The sequence below is a fragment of the Hemitrygon akajei genome, chromosome 4 (genome assembly GCF_048418815.1).
Source record: "Hemitrygon akajei chromosome 4, sHemAka1.3, whole genome shotgun sequence".
NCBI classification, from domain to species: Eukaryota; Metazoa; Chordata; class Chondrichthyes; order Myliobatiformes; family Dasyatidae; genus Hemitrygon; species Hemitrygon akajei.
This window is the reverse complement of record NC_133127.1, coordinates 18907553-18925585: the sequence shown is the minus strand read 5'-3', so window position 1 is coordinate 18925585 and position 18033 is coordinate 18907553. Positions and strand designations below refer to the sequence as shown.

The window sequence follows — 18033 nt, the reverse complement described above, 5'->3', positions numbered from 1 at the left end:
AACATTTTAATTTAAATTTTTTCCAGTCTCCACTGTTGCAGATTCTGGCTCATACCAAATGTCAGACAGTGACAGATGGCAGAAAATTATCTGCCTGAGCTTCACAAAAGGAAAGTTCCTTGAGTTCCTAGAAGGTGAGGATATTCTCTCATTAAACTGGCTTCCGGTTTCAGATTCTTGAATTTTCAAGTGAGACATACTGAAACCATAAGACAAAGGGAGCAGAATTAGGCCATTTGGCCCATCGAGTCTGCTTCACCATTTCACTATGGCTGATCTATTATCCCTCTCAACCCCATTCTCTGGCCTTCTCTCCATAACTTTTGATGGCCTGACTAATAAAGAATCTATCAACCTCCACTTTAAATATACTCAGTGACTTGGCCTCCACAGCCATCTGTGGCAATCATTTCCACAAACTCACTGCCCTCTGGTTCGACGGACTCGGAGTCCGCTGCGATCGGGGCGCTTTCACTGTGTGCTGCGTCTGCAAGGCTGGGTCTGATGGAGCTTTCATTGTATGCTGTGTTTGCGAGGCTGAGTCCGGCGGCGCCTTGGAAGTCCATAGCGGGAGTACTTCCTTCTACTGCCTGCATGCCCATGGTCTGTTTTTTTAATCAATTATGGAATTGTCTGCACTGTTGTAACTATAACTATATGTAACTATGTGGTTTTGTGTAGGTCTTGTAGCTTTAATTTTTGGTTTGTTGGGTGGTAGAGTAGGTCTCTTGACTTGATGTGTCTGGGTAGTCTTGTTTTGTCTGGTGGATTTGGAGTTCCTTTCCGGGGAACGCACTAAGATGGTAGTGTGATATTAATATACAGCAGCCTCTCCGGACTCTGGATTTGGGGATTACCAAACGTTATGTGGATTTTCTGGTGTAGTCTGTTTTGTCTTGTGCTTTTGTGATATCATTCTGGAGAACGTTGTCTTATTTTTTAACTGCATTGCATTTGTGGTTTCTAAATGACAATAAACTGGAACTGAACTGAACTGAAATTCCTCCTCATCTCTGTTCTAAACGGATGTCCCTCTATTCTGAGGCTGTGGCCTCTGGTTATAGATTCCTCCACTGGAGGATACGTCCTCTCCACATCCACTCTTTCAATATTTGATAGGTTTCAATGAGATGCCCCCTCATTCTTTTAAACTCCATCAAATATAGGCTCAGAACCATGAAATGGTCCTCACATGTTCACCCTTTCATTCCCTGAATCATTCTCATATCCTCTTCTGGACCATCTCCAATGCCAGCATTTCTTAGATAAGAGGCCCAAAATTGCTCACAATACTCCAAGCATAGTCTGACAAATGCCTTTTAAAGCCTTAGCATTACATCCTTGCTCTTATGTTCTAGTCCTCTTGAAATGAATGCCAACATTGAACTTGCCTTCCTTCCCATTAATTCAAGCTTCAAGTTAACCTGCAAGGAATCCTGCACAAGGACTCCTAAGTCACTTTGTACTTCTGCCTTCTGAATTTTCTTCCCATTTAGAAAATAGTCTGTGCCTTTATTCTTCTACCAAAGTGCATGACCATACACTATATTCCATCTGACATCAGTAAAATTAGTAAAGTCTTTGTATATACAAAATGCAGAAATCTAATATGCAAGTCTTTACTAATATGCAAAAAGTAAAGTATTGTCTAACACAACACACACACACACAATGCTGGAGGAGCTCAGCAGGTCAGGCAGCATCTACAGAAAAGAACAAACAGTCAATGTTTTAGGCCAAACCCCTTTTTTTCAGGACTAAAAAGGAAGAGGGAAGATGACAGAATAAAAGGCTGCCTGGTATCAAAGATTCAGGAAAACAAAAATTCTCTCATGGAAATTAAAACAAAGTTTCTGAAATCATTCCAACAGGAATGAAGAATGAGAAAGTCAACAAAAAAGGGTAAGTCACTGGAGAGAAATGGAGAGAGAGAAGAGAGAGAAAAATGAGAGCAGGATAAATATGAGGAGGAGAGAAAGAGTGAGGTAGTGAAAGAGGAGGAGGGTTGGGGGAAGGAACAAGAGAGAGAGAAAGAGATAGAGAGATAGAGAGATCTTCCTTAAAGGAGTGCAAAATGGTAGCCTTTTTTACATGCTATGTGATCTTCCTTTCAACCGAATTCTGTAATATGAACAGTTGAATTACTTTGGTCAAGAAACTGGGTCTAGTTATTTTGGTGATTGAAATACCCTTGGAGGCCCACCAAGGCATCCAGAGCATACTTGCACTGTCAAAAGAACCCACTGAAGAGAATTGGAAAGACACATGATAGGCAGACCATGATGTCACACCTCTGCTAGCTCACTCTGTAGATCCTCTAAAATTCTCACAGCAGTCAAGAAAATACCCCCGGCAGCATTCTGTGTGCGGAGCATCAGATGTCAGATGTTAGTGGATTTCTTTAGGCTTTGATCTGATTCTGTGAGAATTTTGTGCATTCTATAATCTCTCTTGTGTAAATTATTTAAAGTTTCAGAATTCTACCTGGTACCAAATAACTTTTCCCTGACTTCTAGACTTCTATGCAGTCCAGCTGCTTTCAGACATGGGCACATTAATCAGCCATTCCCTTGGAATAGAGAATAATTGGGAGAGTGAAGCTTGAAGGGTGGGGGGCATGCAGAGCAAGACATAATTAGAAAGTTTGAGAAATTGGACCACTGGTCTTAATAGACGATCTGTACAAATGAGGCCAATCAGCCCATCATACCCACACCTACACTCTACCAGGGCAACTCATTAGTTCTGCTCACTGGCCCTTTCTCTATAGCATGGCAAATTTCTCTGCACCAACAACTTATGTACGTCCTTCTTGGAAATCACAATGGAAACTACACAAATCACAGTTGTAGACTGTCATTTCCAGCCGGGTTGAAAAGCTTCTGTTTCTTTCAGTGTAAGTTCTCCTCTCACTCTTTTATTTTATGTTTATGAACTCTAGTCATTGATCATTCTACCAAAAAGATCAACATTCCATTATACACCTCAGTAATTGATATACTTCTAATAAACTCCCCTCAGCTTTCTCTTCTCTATAGAAAACAGGCCAGCCTTTCTAATTTACTCATGAACCTGTCATCCCTCAGCACAATCTCGTCAGTCTTTTCTGGATACCCGCGAGAAACCATTCATCCTTCCTGTAATGTGGACACTGGAAATGAGCAGAATGCTCTAATTCAGGGCTTCCCAACATTTTTAATGCCATGGACCAATACCATTAAGCAAGAAGTCCGTGGACCCCAGGTTGAGAACCCCAACTCTAATCAGAGCAGGGTCAATGCTTTACAAAGGATAAGCAACATCTTCTGCTTTTATACTCTATGCTTCTGAACATGGTGAAAGATGCCTTTGATCTTCCCAAAACGTGTTGGTGTGTCAGCACATTGAAATATCCGTGGAGGAATACTGCTGACTAGCACTTGCCAGGTTGCAGAAGAATGGGCTGAGATTCGCACTGAAGCTTAATGGTGGGGAAGGACCAATTGAGGGTTCTTCTGCTATTGGAGTGGATAGGCTGGGTTGGGTGAGGAAAGCCCCTCAACAATTAAAGTAGTCCGTATACCACCCCAGGAAGCCACATGAGTGGCAACAATGCTATTGATGTATAGGATTGTAATAGATTAGCCAGGGCATCAAAGGGTATGGGGTGAAAGGGGAGTGGGGATGACTGGAAGAATTGGATCAGCCCATGATTGAATGGCAGAGCAGACTCGATGGGCCAAATGGCCTACTTCTGCTCCTATATCTTATGGTCTTATAGAACAGTACTGAAAACATTGACTATCAATGTAAGAATGCAAAGGCATTGCATATTTTCTCTTGTAAATATTTCTTATTATGAATTAAGTTTATTTTGATATAAAAATATATTCTAAGCCTCAATCAATAAACCCTAACACACTCTATATGCCTAAATTTCTCAACCTCACGTGCCATTTCCAACTATCTGCTCCTTTTGTCAAATCTATTTCTTCTATATTGACTGTCTTTATCAGAGACATAGAGCGTGACAGCACAGAAACAGGACTTTTGGCCCATCTAGTATATGCAGACTGTTATTCTACCCAGTCCAATTGACTTGTTTCTGGGCCATAGTCCTCCACCCCCTCCCATCCATGTACCTATCCAAACTTCTCTTAAATGTTACAATCAAACTTGTATCCACCACTTCCACTGACTGGCAGCTCATCCCACACTCACACCACTCCCTGAGTAAAGAAGATCCCCCTCAGATTCCCCTTAAATATTTCATCTTTCACCCTTAATCTATGACCTGCTTGCATTTATCCAATCGATATCCTTCTATTCAATCTCCCCTCATTCTCCTACGCTCGAGGGAATAAAATCCTAACCTATTCAACCTTTCCATATAACTCAGGTACATCCTTGTATATTATCTCCACACTATTTCAATCTTATTTATGTTTTCTTTTCTGTAGGTAGGTGACAAGAACAGCTCACAATTGTTCAAATTTGGACACGTCAATGTTTTATACAACTTCACCATAGCATCCCAACTTGTGTACTCAGTACTCTAATTTATGAAGGCCAATGAGCCTAAAGCTCTCTTTGCAACTCTATCTGTCCGTGATGCACCTTTCAAGCAATACTGGACCTGTATTCCCATATGTCTCTGTGCCCTACCATTCAGTGTGTAAATCCCACACTGGTTTGTCTTCCCAAAGTGCAGCACCTGCCCATTTTCCCAGCTGGTCCAGATCCCGCTGCAAGAGTTGTTCACCTTCCTCACTGTAAACTACATCCTCAATCTTGGTGTCATCTGCAAATTCTTCAGACAGAAATGCTTCACTTCAAAATTCTCGGCAATAAATTCAATCTGCCTATTCAGCCAGCCTGCCTATATCCTTCTGCAATCTCATATTCCATTACTGCATAGGAGGAGGTCATTCGGTCCATTTACTGTTCTTCAGCTGTCTCAGCAATCCCGTCAATCAAACTTCCCCATCTTGTTTCTAATTCTTACTCACATGCCCATAACTCCACCTTTATTTCTCTCCCATCACCTTATAACAATTTACAGTTGCCAATATACCTACCAATCAGCATTTGTTTTGATGTAGCAGCAAACAGGAGCACCTGGGACACCCACATGGTCAGACAGCGAGCGTACAAACTCTATTTGAAAAGCATCCAGAGTCAGGATTGAACCCTAGTCATTGAGTTCAAATACAAAAGCCTAACCTGTTGAACTGCTGACATTACCCTCAACCCCCAATAATGCCAAGCTTTGTATCATGAACAAATTTATAATGAGTAACCCTGACCTTCCATTTGCCTGTCAGTTTAATTGTCCATTTATTGTGTGATTGGCTTGTTGCACGGTTTAAAGATTAGCTTTGTTTACCACGTGTACTTTGAAACAATGTACAGCATGGACAATTTTGTTCACCACAACACTGAACTGATCACTGAACACGACCTATGGACTCACTTTCAAGGTCACTACAACTCATGTTCTCAGTGACTTATTGATATATTATTATTACTATTTGTGTTTGCGCAGTTTTCTTTATTTTGGTTGCTTGTTAGTCTTTATATATAGTTTCTCACTGACTCTGTTGTACTTCTTTGTTCTATTGTGAATGCCTGCAAGAAAATGAATCTCCAAGTAGTACTTGGAGATGTACTGTAAATATATTTGAATAATAAATTCACTTCGAACATTGAAATGAAACTAAACGTCAGCTGCTGGTTTCTAGGGATATAACAGAAACTAAGGTCAAAATAGGGAGGACAACAAGGGGCCATGAAATTATTTTGGAAGGTAGGATTAAAGAGAATCTATACTTTTTATAAATATATTCGAAGTAAGAGAACAAAGATCAAAGTGTAACTTATTTGTACAGCCAGGGGAAATAAGTAAGATTTTAAATGAATACTCATTGGGCTGAAGAGCATTTTTCTGTGTTGTAGTGCTCTATGACTATTCACCAGGGAGAAGGATGTGGAGGCTGAAGTGTTATAGGAAGAGGACAGTGATAGCATTAATTCTGAGAGGACTAAAACATAAAAGCAAGGATGAACTGCTGAGGCTTTACAAGGCACTGGTCAGAACTCGTCTGGAATATTGTGAGCAATTTTCAAAGGAAGATGTGCTCTGGCTTTGGAGAAGGTCCTAGGGGCACAAGAGTGATTTCACAAATGAAAGATCCTACATCTTTGCTTGTTGCAGAGATGGTCCTCAGAGACTGATTAACTTGGAGCCACGAAGGTGCCTTTAAGTTACATGGATTACCATTGAGAAACCAAGAACCTGCGGTTATGTAGCATCTCTCAGGTACATCAGAACCTCCTATGCCAATTCATGAGACAAAACATAAGAGATTCTGCAGATCCTGGAAATCCTGTGCAACATACACAAACTGTTGGAGGAACTCTGGAAAATCTACAGAGGGAGCTAAACAGATAAAATTTCCAGCCAGGACCCTTCATAAAGACTGTGACAGTGGTGTACGTGCAGACTAATACACCACTTTCTCATCTGATTGGCAGAATATCAATAATCTTACATATAAAAAGTTTCATTGAAAAGAGGGAAATGCAACATCTATCAACTAAAATAAGAAAAGCATCGAATTGATAAACAGGCATAAAAGTTGCGGTAGAAATAGGTCCCTTGCAGTGGTCAGCTTGATATAAAAGAGTAAGGATAAACAGGTTCCTGAAATATCCTGATAAATAAGATATCGCTTCTCAGCCTTTTGGCTCAGATCAAGTGTAGCCTCTACATGGACGACATCACCGTCTTCTGCTCTGATCTGAGGTCAGTTCGCAGGCTGATCAGCATCTGCGAACAGTTCAAGCAGGCGTTGGGGGCCAGGGTCAACCACATGAAAAGCGAAGCCATGCTCTTCGGCAACTGGCCCGACCGATCCAGCGTCCCCTTCACCATCAGGTCTGATCACCTGAAGGTGTTGGGGATCTGGTTTGGAGGGGCTGAGGCGTGCAACAAGAACTGGCAGGAGCGGACTGCCAAGGTCAAACAGAAACTGGGACTGTGGGGAGGGCGCTCCCTATCGATAGCGGGCAAGAACCTGGTCATCAGGTGTGAGGTGCTCTCAGGGCTGCTGTACTTGGCGCAGGTGTGGCCAGTCCCCTGCTCCTTCAGCTCGGAAATCACCTGAGCCGTCTTCAGATTCCATCCAAGATGGAGTGGGTCAGACAGACCACCATGCACAAGTCCCTGGACAACGAGGGCAAAAACGTCCCCAATGTCGCCCTCACCCTGATGACCAGCTTTGTGTGTGGCTGCATCAGGTTGTGTGTGGATCCCAGGTACGTGGGCACCAAGTACCCAGGTTCCCAGGTTCTACCTGTCGCCCTGGCTACGAAGGATGGGTCTGGCCCCTTTCCCGTGCAACACCCCTGTCAGCTGGTCATTGCTGCCATACCTGTCCTTCGTAGAGAAGTTCTTTCAGGTCAATGCTTTTGACCACAGGGCCATCAGGCAGTGGTCAGCACGTAAGGTCCTGCAGGCACTGCAGGAGAAGGACGTGATGGACACAGTGGGGTGGTTCCCTGAGCAGACCCTGGCAAAATGCCTCATCGCCAGACCTCACCAACAGGCACCAAGACCTCGCCTGGCTGGCGGTGAGAGGGGCCCTCCCAGTCCAATCCCTCCTGTATGCCAGGAACGTCGCCTCCACACCCCTCCGCCCACGGGAGGACTGCAGTGAGGAGGAGTCGGTGACCCACCTCTTTGCACACTGTGGGTTCGCGGAGAAGGTGTGGAGGAGGATGGAAGGGGCAGTGTCGAGGTTCATCCCCAGCAGCTGCGTAACAGAGGACTCTCTGATCTACGGGCTGTTCCTGGGGACGCACACCGAGACAAACACCCGGTGCTGCTGGCAGATAATCAACTCAGTGAAAGATGCTCTGTGGTCGGCCCGAAACTTGATGGTCTACCAGCACGCGGAGATGTCCGTGGGGGAATGCTGCCGACTGGCACATTCTCGGCTGCAGGAGTACGTGCTGAGGAACACACTCAAACTTGTTGCAGCCACCGCAAGGGCCCGGTGGGGAAGGACCACAGTCTAGGGTTCTTCTCCCGCGGGAGTTGAGGGGTGGGGGGGGCGGGGTGTATACCCCTAAACAAGTGTATGTAAATATGGAATAACAGAGTGCCACCTGGGTGGCAAATGTGTGGAAATGTAAGACAGTAATGGAAATAATTGTAAAGAATTGAAAGTCATTGAATGGTTTATTGTATATAATTTTATTTTTGAATAAAGTCTATTTTGATTTAAAAAAAAACTCTGTTCTTCCCAGTTTAATATTTGGTACGTACCTTACTTGTGGACCATGTATTAAACTGATTTTTGGAACAGGCAGTTGGGCTAGGAGCTTGCTCTGTCCTCTCCAAGCATCAACCTGCTATTACAGTAATGGAAATGGTGCACTTCCCTTTGGGGAAACTGAACTAAACCAGTTTAAAGGGCGATGTATTTATTTGTTTCCACGGTAGCTATTGCGTTTTGGCCTAGTGTAAACTGTTCCTCCAGCGACTTGTTTGTCCAGAATACATTATCTGTAGTCTCTTGTGTCCACTGGGAGCTTTATTATGTTAATAAGGAGTCTGGCTTCCAGTTGGTGAGATAGTTACAAAATATAAAGCTCATTGCTTTGAAAATGGAGTCTTTTGGCTTTGTAGGAACAATCTATGGAGGGGAATAAACAGTCGATGTCTTGGCTGAGACTTCATCAGGGCCAGAAAGGAAAGGGGGAAGCAAAGGTGGGGTTAATGGAGGAGAACAAGTGATAGGTGAAGCCAGGTGGATGGGGCAGGGGTGGGGGATGAATCAGGGAGGTGATAAATGGGAAATGTAAAGGGCTAAATAAGTTGGAATCGGATAGGAGAGGTGAGCGGACCATGGGAGAAAGGGAAGGAGGAAGTGCACCGGGGGAGGTGATAGGCAGGTGAGGAGAAGAGGCCAGAGTGGAGACATGAAGAAGAGGGAAGGCAGATGAAGGAATAATGACTGGAAGTTGGAGATATCGATGTTCATACCATCAAGTTGGAAGCTACCTTAAATGAATGAGGTATTGCTCCTCCAACTTGAGAGCAGCCTCATTGTAGAGGAGGCCACAGACTGACATGTCAGAACGGGGAGAGGAATTGAAATGGTTAGCCGCCAGGAAATTCCGCTTTTTGCAGACATATGCTTTTCTTCGTCGGGTTTGATCAATGTAGAGGAGGCTATACTAGGAGCACCGAATAGATTCGCAGCTGAAGTTTTGCCTCGCCTGTGAGGATTGTTTGGGGCCCTGAATGGAGGTGAGGGAGGAGGTGAATGGGCAGGTGTAGCACTTCTGTCGTTCGCATGGATAAGTGCCGGAAGGGAGATCAGTGGAGAGGAAACGAATGGACAAGGGAATTATAGAGGGAGCAATCCCTGCATAAGTTGGAGAGTGGGGCGGGGGGGGGGGGTGAGATAAAGATGTGTTTGGTGGTAGGGTTCTGTTGTGAAGATGGAGGGGGTTGCAGCGAATGGTGTTTTAGATGCAGAGGCTCATGGGGTGGATGGGGAGGACAAGAGAAACTTGACCCTGTTCAGGCTAGGCAAAAGGAAGATGGGGTGAGCACAGATGTCTGGGAAATGGAGGAGATGTGGGTGGGAGCAGCATCAATAATGGAGGACGGGAAATCCCATTCTTTGAGGAAAGAGGACCCTGGAAATTAAAGGCTCATCCTGGGAACAGATGCGGCGGAGAGGAAGGAACTGGGGAAAAGGGAATGGCACTTTTCCAGGAGACGAGGTGGGAAGTATAGCTTTGAGGTGTGTTGAGGTTAATTTTTAAATTGTGGGGCGTAATTTTAACAGTGCTTCTGGAAATATCTAAGCAGCAAAATAAGAGGCTCACATCTGTGAAGGGTGGACAGTATATAATCTGTCAGGAAGAGATATTTGATTTCACAGAGGGTGATCAATAAGTTAAATGAGAAGTAAGGAAGCTGCTCAAGACCAAACCACAGGATCCATTTAAGAAACTGCAGCTGCTATGTGATAGAAAAGGGAGGAAAATGCTCAAAATACTCAGTCAGTGCAAGCAGTGTCTATCAGATTGATGACCCATCATCAAAGGCTCAATGTGTACAGTTTTCCTTAAAAATATTTAACCATTAAACATCCCAGTGCCAGGGTCCAGGATGTTTCAGATTGTGTACACAATATCCTGCAGTGGGAGGGAGAACAGCCAGATGTCGTGGTACATATTGGTACCAATGACATGGGTAGGTAAAGGGAAAAGGTCCTGAAAACAGACTACAGGGAATTAGGAAGGAATTTGAGAAGCAGGACCGCAAAGGTAGGCATCTTGGGATTACTGCCTGTGCCATGTGACAGTAAGTATAGGAATAGAATGAGGTGGAGGATAAATGCGTGGCTGAGGGATTGGAGCAGGGGGCAGGGATTCAGATTTCTGGATCATTGGGACCTCTTTTGGGGCAGGTGCGATCTGTACAAAAAGGATAGGTTGCACTTGAATCCCAGGGAGATAATATCCTGGCAGGGAGGTTTGCTAAGGCTACTGGGGAGAGTTTAAATTAGAATCGTTGGGGGGTGGAAACCAAACTGAAGAGACTGGGGAAGAGAAGGTTGGCTCACAAATAGAGAAAGCTTGGAGACAGTGTGTGAGGGAGGATAGGCAGGTGAAGGAGAAGGGATGTGCTCAAACCAACGGTTTGAGATGTATCTATTCTAATGCAAGAAGCACCATGAACAAAGCGGATGAGTTTAGAGTGTGGATCAGTATTTGGAGCTATGATGTGGTGGCCATTACAGAGACTTAGATGGCTCAGGGACAGTAATGTTTACTTCAAGTGCCAGGTTTTAGATGTTTCAGAAAGGACAGGAAGGAAGGCAAAAGAGGTTGATCAAAGATAGTGTCATGGCTGCAGAAAAGGTAGACGTCATGGAGGGATTGCCTACAGAGTCACTGTGGGTGGAAGTTAGGAACAGGAAGGGGTTAATAACTCTACTGGGTGATTTTTATAGGCCGCCCAATGGTAACAGGGATATCGAGGAGCAGATAGGGAAACAGATCCCGGGAAGGTGTAATAATAACAGGGTTGTCGTGGTGGGAAATTTTAATTTCCCAAATGTCGATTAGCATCTCCCTAGAGCAAGGGGTTTAGATGGGGTGGAATTTGTTAGGTGTGTTCAGGAAGGTTTCTTGACACAATATGTAGATAAGCCTACAAGAGGAGAGACTGTACTTGATTTGGTATTGGGAAATTAACCTCGTCAAGTGTCAGATATCTCAGTGGGAGAGCATTTTAGAGATAGTGATCATAATTCTATCTCCTTTACAATAGCATTGGAGAGAGATAGGAACAGACAAATTAGCAAAGTGCTTAATTGGAGTAAGGGGAATTATGAGGCTATCAGGCAGGAACTCAGAAGCTTAAATTGGTAACAGATGTTCTCAGGGAAAGGTACTGAAGAAACGTGGTAAATGTTCAGGGGATATTTGTGTGGAGTTCTGCATAGGTATGTTCCAGTGAAACAGGGAAGTTATGGTAGGGTGCAGGAACCGTGGTGTCCAAAGGCTGTTGTAAATCTAGTCAAGAAGAAAAGAAAAGCTTACAAAAGGTTCAGAGAGCTAGGTAATGTTAGAAATCTAGAAGATTATAAGGATACAAGGAAGGACCTTAAGAAGGAAATTAGGAGAGCCAGAAGGGGCTATGAGAAGGACTTGGCAGGCAGGATTAAGGAAGACCTCAAGGCATTCTACAAGTATATGAAGAGCAAGAGGATAAGTCGTGAAAGAATAGGACCTATCAAGTGTGACAGTGGGAAAGTCTGTATGCAACCAGAGGAAATAGCAGAGGTACTTAATGAATATTTTACTTCAGTATTCACTATGGAAAAGGATCTCAGTGACTGTAGTGATGACTTGTAGTGGACTGAAAAGCTTGAGCGTGCACTGTAGCTATTAAGAAAGAGGATGTGCTGGAGCTTTTGGAAAGCACCAAGTTGGATAAGTCGCCGGGACTGGATGAAATGTACCCCAGGCTACTGTGGGAGGCAAGGGAGGAGATTGCTGAGCCTCTGGCGATGAACTTTGCATCATCAATGGGAACAGGAGAGGTTCCTGAGGATCGGAGGGTTGCAGATGTTGTTCTTTTATTCAAGAAAGGGAGTAGAGAGAGCCCAGGAAATTATAGACCGGTGAGTCTTACTTCAGTAGTTGATAAGTTGATGGAGAAGATCTTGAGAGGCAGGATTTATAAACATTTGGAGAGGTATAATATGATTAGAAATAGTCAGCATGGCTTTGTCAAGGGCAGGTCGTGCCTTACGAGCCTTATTTAATTTTTTGAGGATGTGACTAAACACATTGATTAAGGAAGAGTAGTAGATGTAGTGTATACAGATTTCAGCAAGGCATTTGATAAGGCACCCCATGCAAGGCTTATTGAGAAAGTAAGGAGGCATGGGATCCAAGGGGACATTGCTTTGTGGATCCAGAACTGGCTTGCCCACAGAAGGCAAAGAGTGGTTGTAGACAGGTCATATTCTGCATGGAGGTCGGTGACCAATGGTGTGCCTCAGGGATCTGTTCTGGGACCCTTACTCTTCGTGATTTTTATAAATGACCTGGATGAGGAAGTGGAGGGATGGGTTAGTAAGTTTGCCGATGACACAAAGGTTGGAGGTGTTGTGGATAGTGTGGAGGGCTGTCAGAGGTTACAGCGGGACATTGATAGGATGCAAAACTGGGCTAAGAAGTGGCAGATGGAGTTTAATTCAGATAAGTGTGAAGTGGTTCATTTTGGTAGGTCAAATCTGATGGCAGAATATAGTATTAATGGTAAGACTTTTGGCAATGTGGAGGATCAGAGGGATCTTGGGATCTGAGTCCATAGGACCCTCAAAGCAACTGCGCAGGTTGACTCTGTGGTTAAGAAGGCGTATGGTGTATTGGCCTTCATCAATCCTGGAATTGAATTTAGGAGCCGAGAGGTAATGTCGCAGCTATATAGGACCCTGCTCAGACCCCACTTGGAGTACTGTGCTCAGTTCTGGTCACCTCACTACAGGAAGGATGTGGAAACCATAGAAAGGGTGCAGAGGAGATTTATAAGGATGTTGCCTGGATTGGGGAGCATGCCTTACAAAAACAGGTTGAATGAACTTGGCCTTTTCTCCTTGGAGCAATGGAGGATGAGAGGTGACCTGATAGAGGTGTATAAGATGATGAGAGGTATTGATAGTGTGGATAGTCAGAGGCTTTTTCCCAGGGCTGAAATGGCTGCCACAAGAGGACACAGGTTTAAGGTGCTTGGAAATAGGTACAGAGGAAATGTCAGGGGGAAGCTTTTTACACAGAGAGTGGTGAATGTGTGGAATGGGCTGTTGGCAACGGTGGTGGAGTCAGATACAACAGGGTCTTTTAAGAGACATCTGGATAGGTACATGGAGCTTAGAAAAATAGAGGGCTCTGGGTAAGCCTAGTAATTTCTAAGGTAGGGACATGTTCAGCACAACTTTGTGGGCCAAAGAGTCTGTATGCGCTGCAGGTTTTCTAAGTTTCTATGTTTCATTTTGTATTTACAGTTGCTTTCTCAATTAACTGTTCACATACAGTACTGTGGAAAAACTTATGGAACATATGGCTCGAGTGCCTAAGTCTGTAGTACAGTAGTAATTTTATGCATTGCACTATACCGCTGCCACAAAAGAAAAAAAATCAAATGTCATGACATATATGAGTGATGATAAACCTGATTCTGATGTGAGTCGCTGTTGTGGACTGAGAGTGGGAAAGGGGCAGGGAGAGGGGAATCATGGGTGGGAAAAGGGGAAAGAGTGGGAAGCACCAGAGAGACATTCTGTTATGATCAATAAACCAAATGTTTGGAATCAAATGATCTTGCTTGGTGCCTCAGGCTGGGTGTGATTGCACCCGAGCACCCCCCCCCCCGCCCCTCACCGTCCCGCCACTCCTTCTCTGCCAGCTGAGCCACACCTCTCCATGGCACTCCACCCTCACCATTCACAACATCCTATGCTCCCACCAGATTTACAAACTCGCTCTCAGTTCAATGTTGATAAATACAGTACTGTGCAAAAGTCTTAGGTAACCTAGTTATATACATGTGTCCAAGACTTTTGCACGGTACTGCACAATGTGAAATTCTACTAGTAACTACTTGTTTACATAAAAATCAACGCACTACTCAGCCAGACAGAAACTTACTTATTCCAAAGTTCATGGTTCAAGGTACATTTATTATCAAAGTATGTCTGCAGTATACAACTCTGAGATTTATCTTCTCCAGACAGCTGAGAAACAAGCAAAACAATGGAAGCTGTTCAAAGAAAAACACCAAACATCCACCAGGCACAAAAAAAACCCCCAAGTTACACAAATGGCAACAAGAACATCAAACCCTCTCAGCTTTCTCAACCATAGCTCTGTACTTCATAATCCTATTTTACTGGTAACCAGTTACCTCCAGATTTCACATCCTTCATGTTTTGCTCTAACAATGCATTACTAAGCATACAATGCATCAGATATGTATATTTATAAACATCAATCATAATCAACAAATCTAAAGCAAAATAAATTACCCATTACTGGAGTGTACAAATACTCTCAAGTATAACAAGGCCTTTCCAAAAATTTAAAAACTCTACCTTTAGTGTTTCACGTTTTGTTGAACTGTCGATTAGACTTTGTGATTCCTTCTCATTGATCCTGTTGTCACTGGACTGTTCCTTTTCCCTGCTAACCCTTCCACAGACTGGAAGTCATCAGTTCCAACCTCCCATCTGTGTACGTGATCCTCACTTTGATTGTTGTATCTTTGCCACAGTGTACATTGGTGATCTCCAGGCCTGTAAGTAGTTGTCTCTCAAACGCATTCCCAAGTTTGACATAATCTATTCAATTGGGTAAAACTGTTCAAAAAGCAGAACAGTCACAACAGTTTTCATTATATATTTTTTATTTTTTATTTGTTTAGTGATACATATGGAGTAGGCCCTTCTGGCCCTTCGAGCATCACTGCTCTCGCAACCTCCGACAAACCCAATTAACCCTAACCTCATTATGTGACCATTTACAATGACAAATTAAACTACCTGATGCATCTTTGGACTGTGGGAGGGAACTGGAGGACCTGGGGAAAACCCACGCATTCCACGGGGGGAATGTACAGAGACTCCTTACAGAACTGCATCAAAATTAAACTAGTTGAACTCCAAATTCTGGAATGCCCCAAGCTGTGATAGCTACACATTCTGGCCCCAACACAGCAAGCTCTCAATGTCCAGCAGAACTACACGGAACACAACAAGCAACAAAAGAACAACAACAAAGCAAGAGCCTTTCCTCCCTCTCACCCTACACATCCACCCACCTACCTACATAGACAATCCTCCAACTCCAGCACAGGCCTCCAGTCTCCAGCCATCCCTGAAAGTTATACAGGAAATCCCATTTATCAGACTCCACTGTACATCATCATTTTCACATTCCAATTCATACACAATTACCCTCTCGACTCCCCTACATTCAAAGCAATCAGTACCTACAGTCCTGCCCAACAGGTTCCTTTCTCAGGGACCAGATCACCAAATCAACGTACCCCAATGAGTGAGAGTTAAAGATTCTGACCATCTTGACTGTGGACTTGGAATCCTGGTGGGTTCCATTACAACCATTGCAAAGTGTCCCAGTGTCTTCATTCACGTGACTTGCTCATTATCTGCCAAAGGTATTTGTCATATCTTCATAATGTAGCCATGAAGAAATCCATGCTGTCATTAAATAGATCTTCTAAATCAATAGCATTCATTGATGATGACCATTATTCAATTAGTTGAAATTGCATAAGTTGTTGGTGAGGCCTTGGAGAGTTGTATGCAGGTTTGGTCACCTGCCTACAGGAATTAGGTGGCATGGTGGAGATACATCTCTTCCAAAGAAGGAATCAGGTGCTTCACCTGTTTATCCACTCCCCCCAATCAGGGTCACATGAAGACATGAGAGCAGGTGGTGGATGGTCATATTAGCAGGTGATGCATATCACAAGTCCTGATTATGCGACCACTGACACCAGGCAGACAATCTCTGAGGAGTATTGATAAGGGTTGGGGTCACCAGTCTTGTAAAGACACTGCCCAGATGAAGGCAATGGCAAACTACTTCTCTGGAAAAGTTTGCCAAGAACAATCACGGTTAAAGACCATGATCTCCCATGTCATGCAACAAGGCACACAATGATGATTATGATGACCTACAGGAGAGATGTCAATAAAATAGAATCAGAATCAGGTTTAATATCACTGGCATATGTTGTCAAATTTGTTGTTTTACAGCAGCAGTGCATTGCAATACATTAGAATACAATTTGTAAATTACAATAAGAAGAACATAAAAAAAGAAATTTAAATTAAATAAGTAGTGAAAAAAGAGAGGGGGAAGATACCGAGATTGATGGGTTTATTGTCCGTTCAGAAATCTGATGGTGAAGGAAAAGAAGCTGTTCTTGAAAGATTGAGAGTGCAGGCTTTTGTACCACCTCCTTGATGGTAGTAATGAAGAGAGGGCATGTTCTGGGAGATGGGGTCCTTAATGATGGATGCTACCTTTCTAAGGCATGGCCTTTTGAGGGTGTCCTTTATACTGTGGAGATGAGTGCCCATAATGGAAATGGCTGAATTTACAACTTTCTGTATCTTTTTCCAATCCTGTGCAGTGGCCCCTCCATACCAGACAGTGACGCAACCCGTTAGAATGCTTCCCATGTATCTTTGAATTTGCAAACATCTTTGGTGATGTCGTACCAATTCTCAAACTCCAAATGAAGTATAGCTGCAGTCATGCCTTTTTTGTAATTTCATCAAAATGTTGGGCCCAGGATAGATCCTCAGATATGTTGACAACCAAGAACTTGAAACTGCTAATACTTTTGACCTGTGATCTCTCGATAAGGACTTCCTTCAGTGTGACTTCCCCTTCCTGAAGTTCGCAATCAATTTCTTGGCGTTCCTGATGTTAAGTGCAAGGTTGTGCATTGTCTACCTGCTGAACTGTGTCTACGCCCACCTGGACAAGCCGGCGAGCACTGTGAAGGTCATGTTTTTTTTACTTCTCCAGTGTGTTTAACACCATCCGCCCTGCTCTGCTGACAGTGATGTAGGTGGATGCTTCCCTGGTGTCATGGATTATTGATTACCTGACTGGCAAACCACAATACGTGCGCTTGCAACACTGTGTGTCAGACAGAGTGGTCAACAGTACTGGGGCTCCACAGGGAGTCCACAAGCCCTGTCTCCCTTTCTCTTCACCATCTACACCTCGGACTTCAACTACAACACAGAGTCTTGCCACCTTCAGAAGTTTTCTGATGACTCTGCCATAGTTGGATGCATCAGCAGGGGAGATGAGGCTGAGTACAGGGCTACGGTGGGAAACTTTGTCACATGGTGCAAGCAGAATCATCTGCAGCTGAATGTGAAAAAGACTAAGGAGCTGGTGGTGGACCTGAGGAGGGCTAAGGCACCGGTGACCCCTGTTTCCATCCAAGGGGTCAGTGTGGACATGGTGGAGGATTACAAATACCTGGGGATACGAATGAACAATAAACTGGACTGGTCAAAGAACACTGAGGCTGTCTACAAGAAGAGTCAGAGCCGTCTCTATTTCCTGAGGAGTCTGAGGTCCTTTAACATCTGCTGGACGATGCTGAGGATGTTCTACGAGGCTGTGGTGGCCAGTGCTATCATGTTTGCTGTTGTGTGCTGGGACAGCAGGCTGAGGGTAGCAGACACCAACAGAATCAACAAACTCATTTGTAAGGCCAGTGATGTTGTGGGGGTGGAACTGGACTCTCTGACAGTGGTGTCTGAAAAGATGATGCTGTCCAAGTTGCATGCCATCTTGGACAATGACTCCCATCCACTTCATAGTGTACTGGTAACAGTGAGCGTCATAGGAAGTCATTCCTACCTGTGGCCATCAAACTTTACAACTCCTCCCTCAGAGTGTCAGACACCC

The 18033-nt window shown here is 44.0% G+C and overlaps 1 pseudogene; it reads left to right on the top strand.

The window, feature by feature from the left end:
* Positions 1-8249: 8249 nt before the first annotated feature.
* On the top strand, positions 8250-8425 carry LOC140727148 (U2 spliceosomal RNA; annotated as a pseudogene).
* The last annotated feature ends 9608 nt before the right edge of the window (positions 8426-18033 follow it).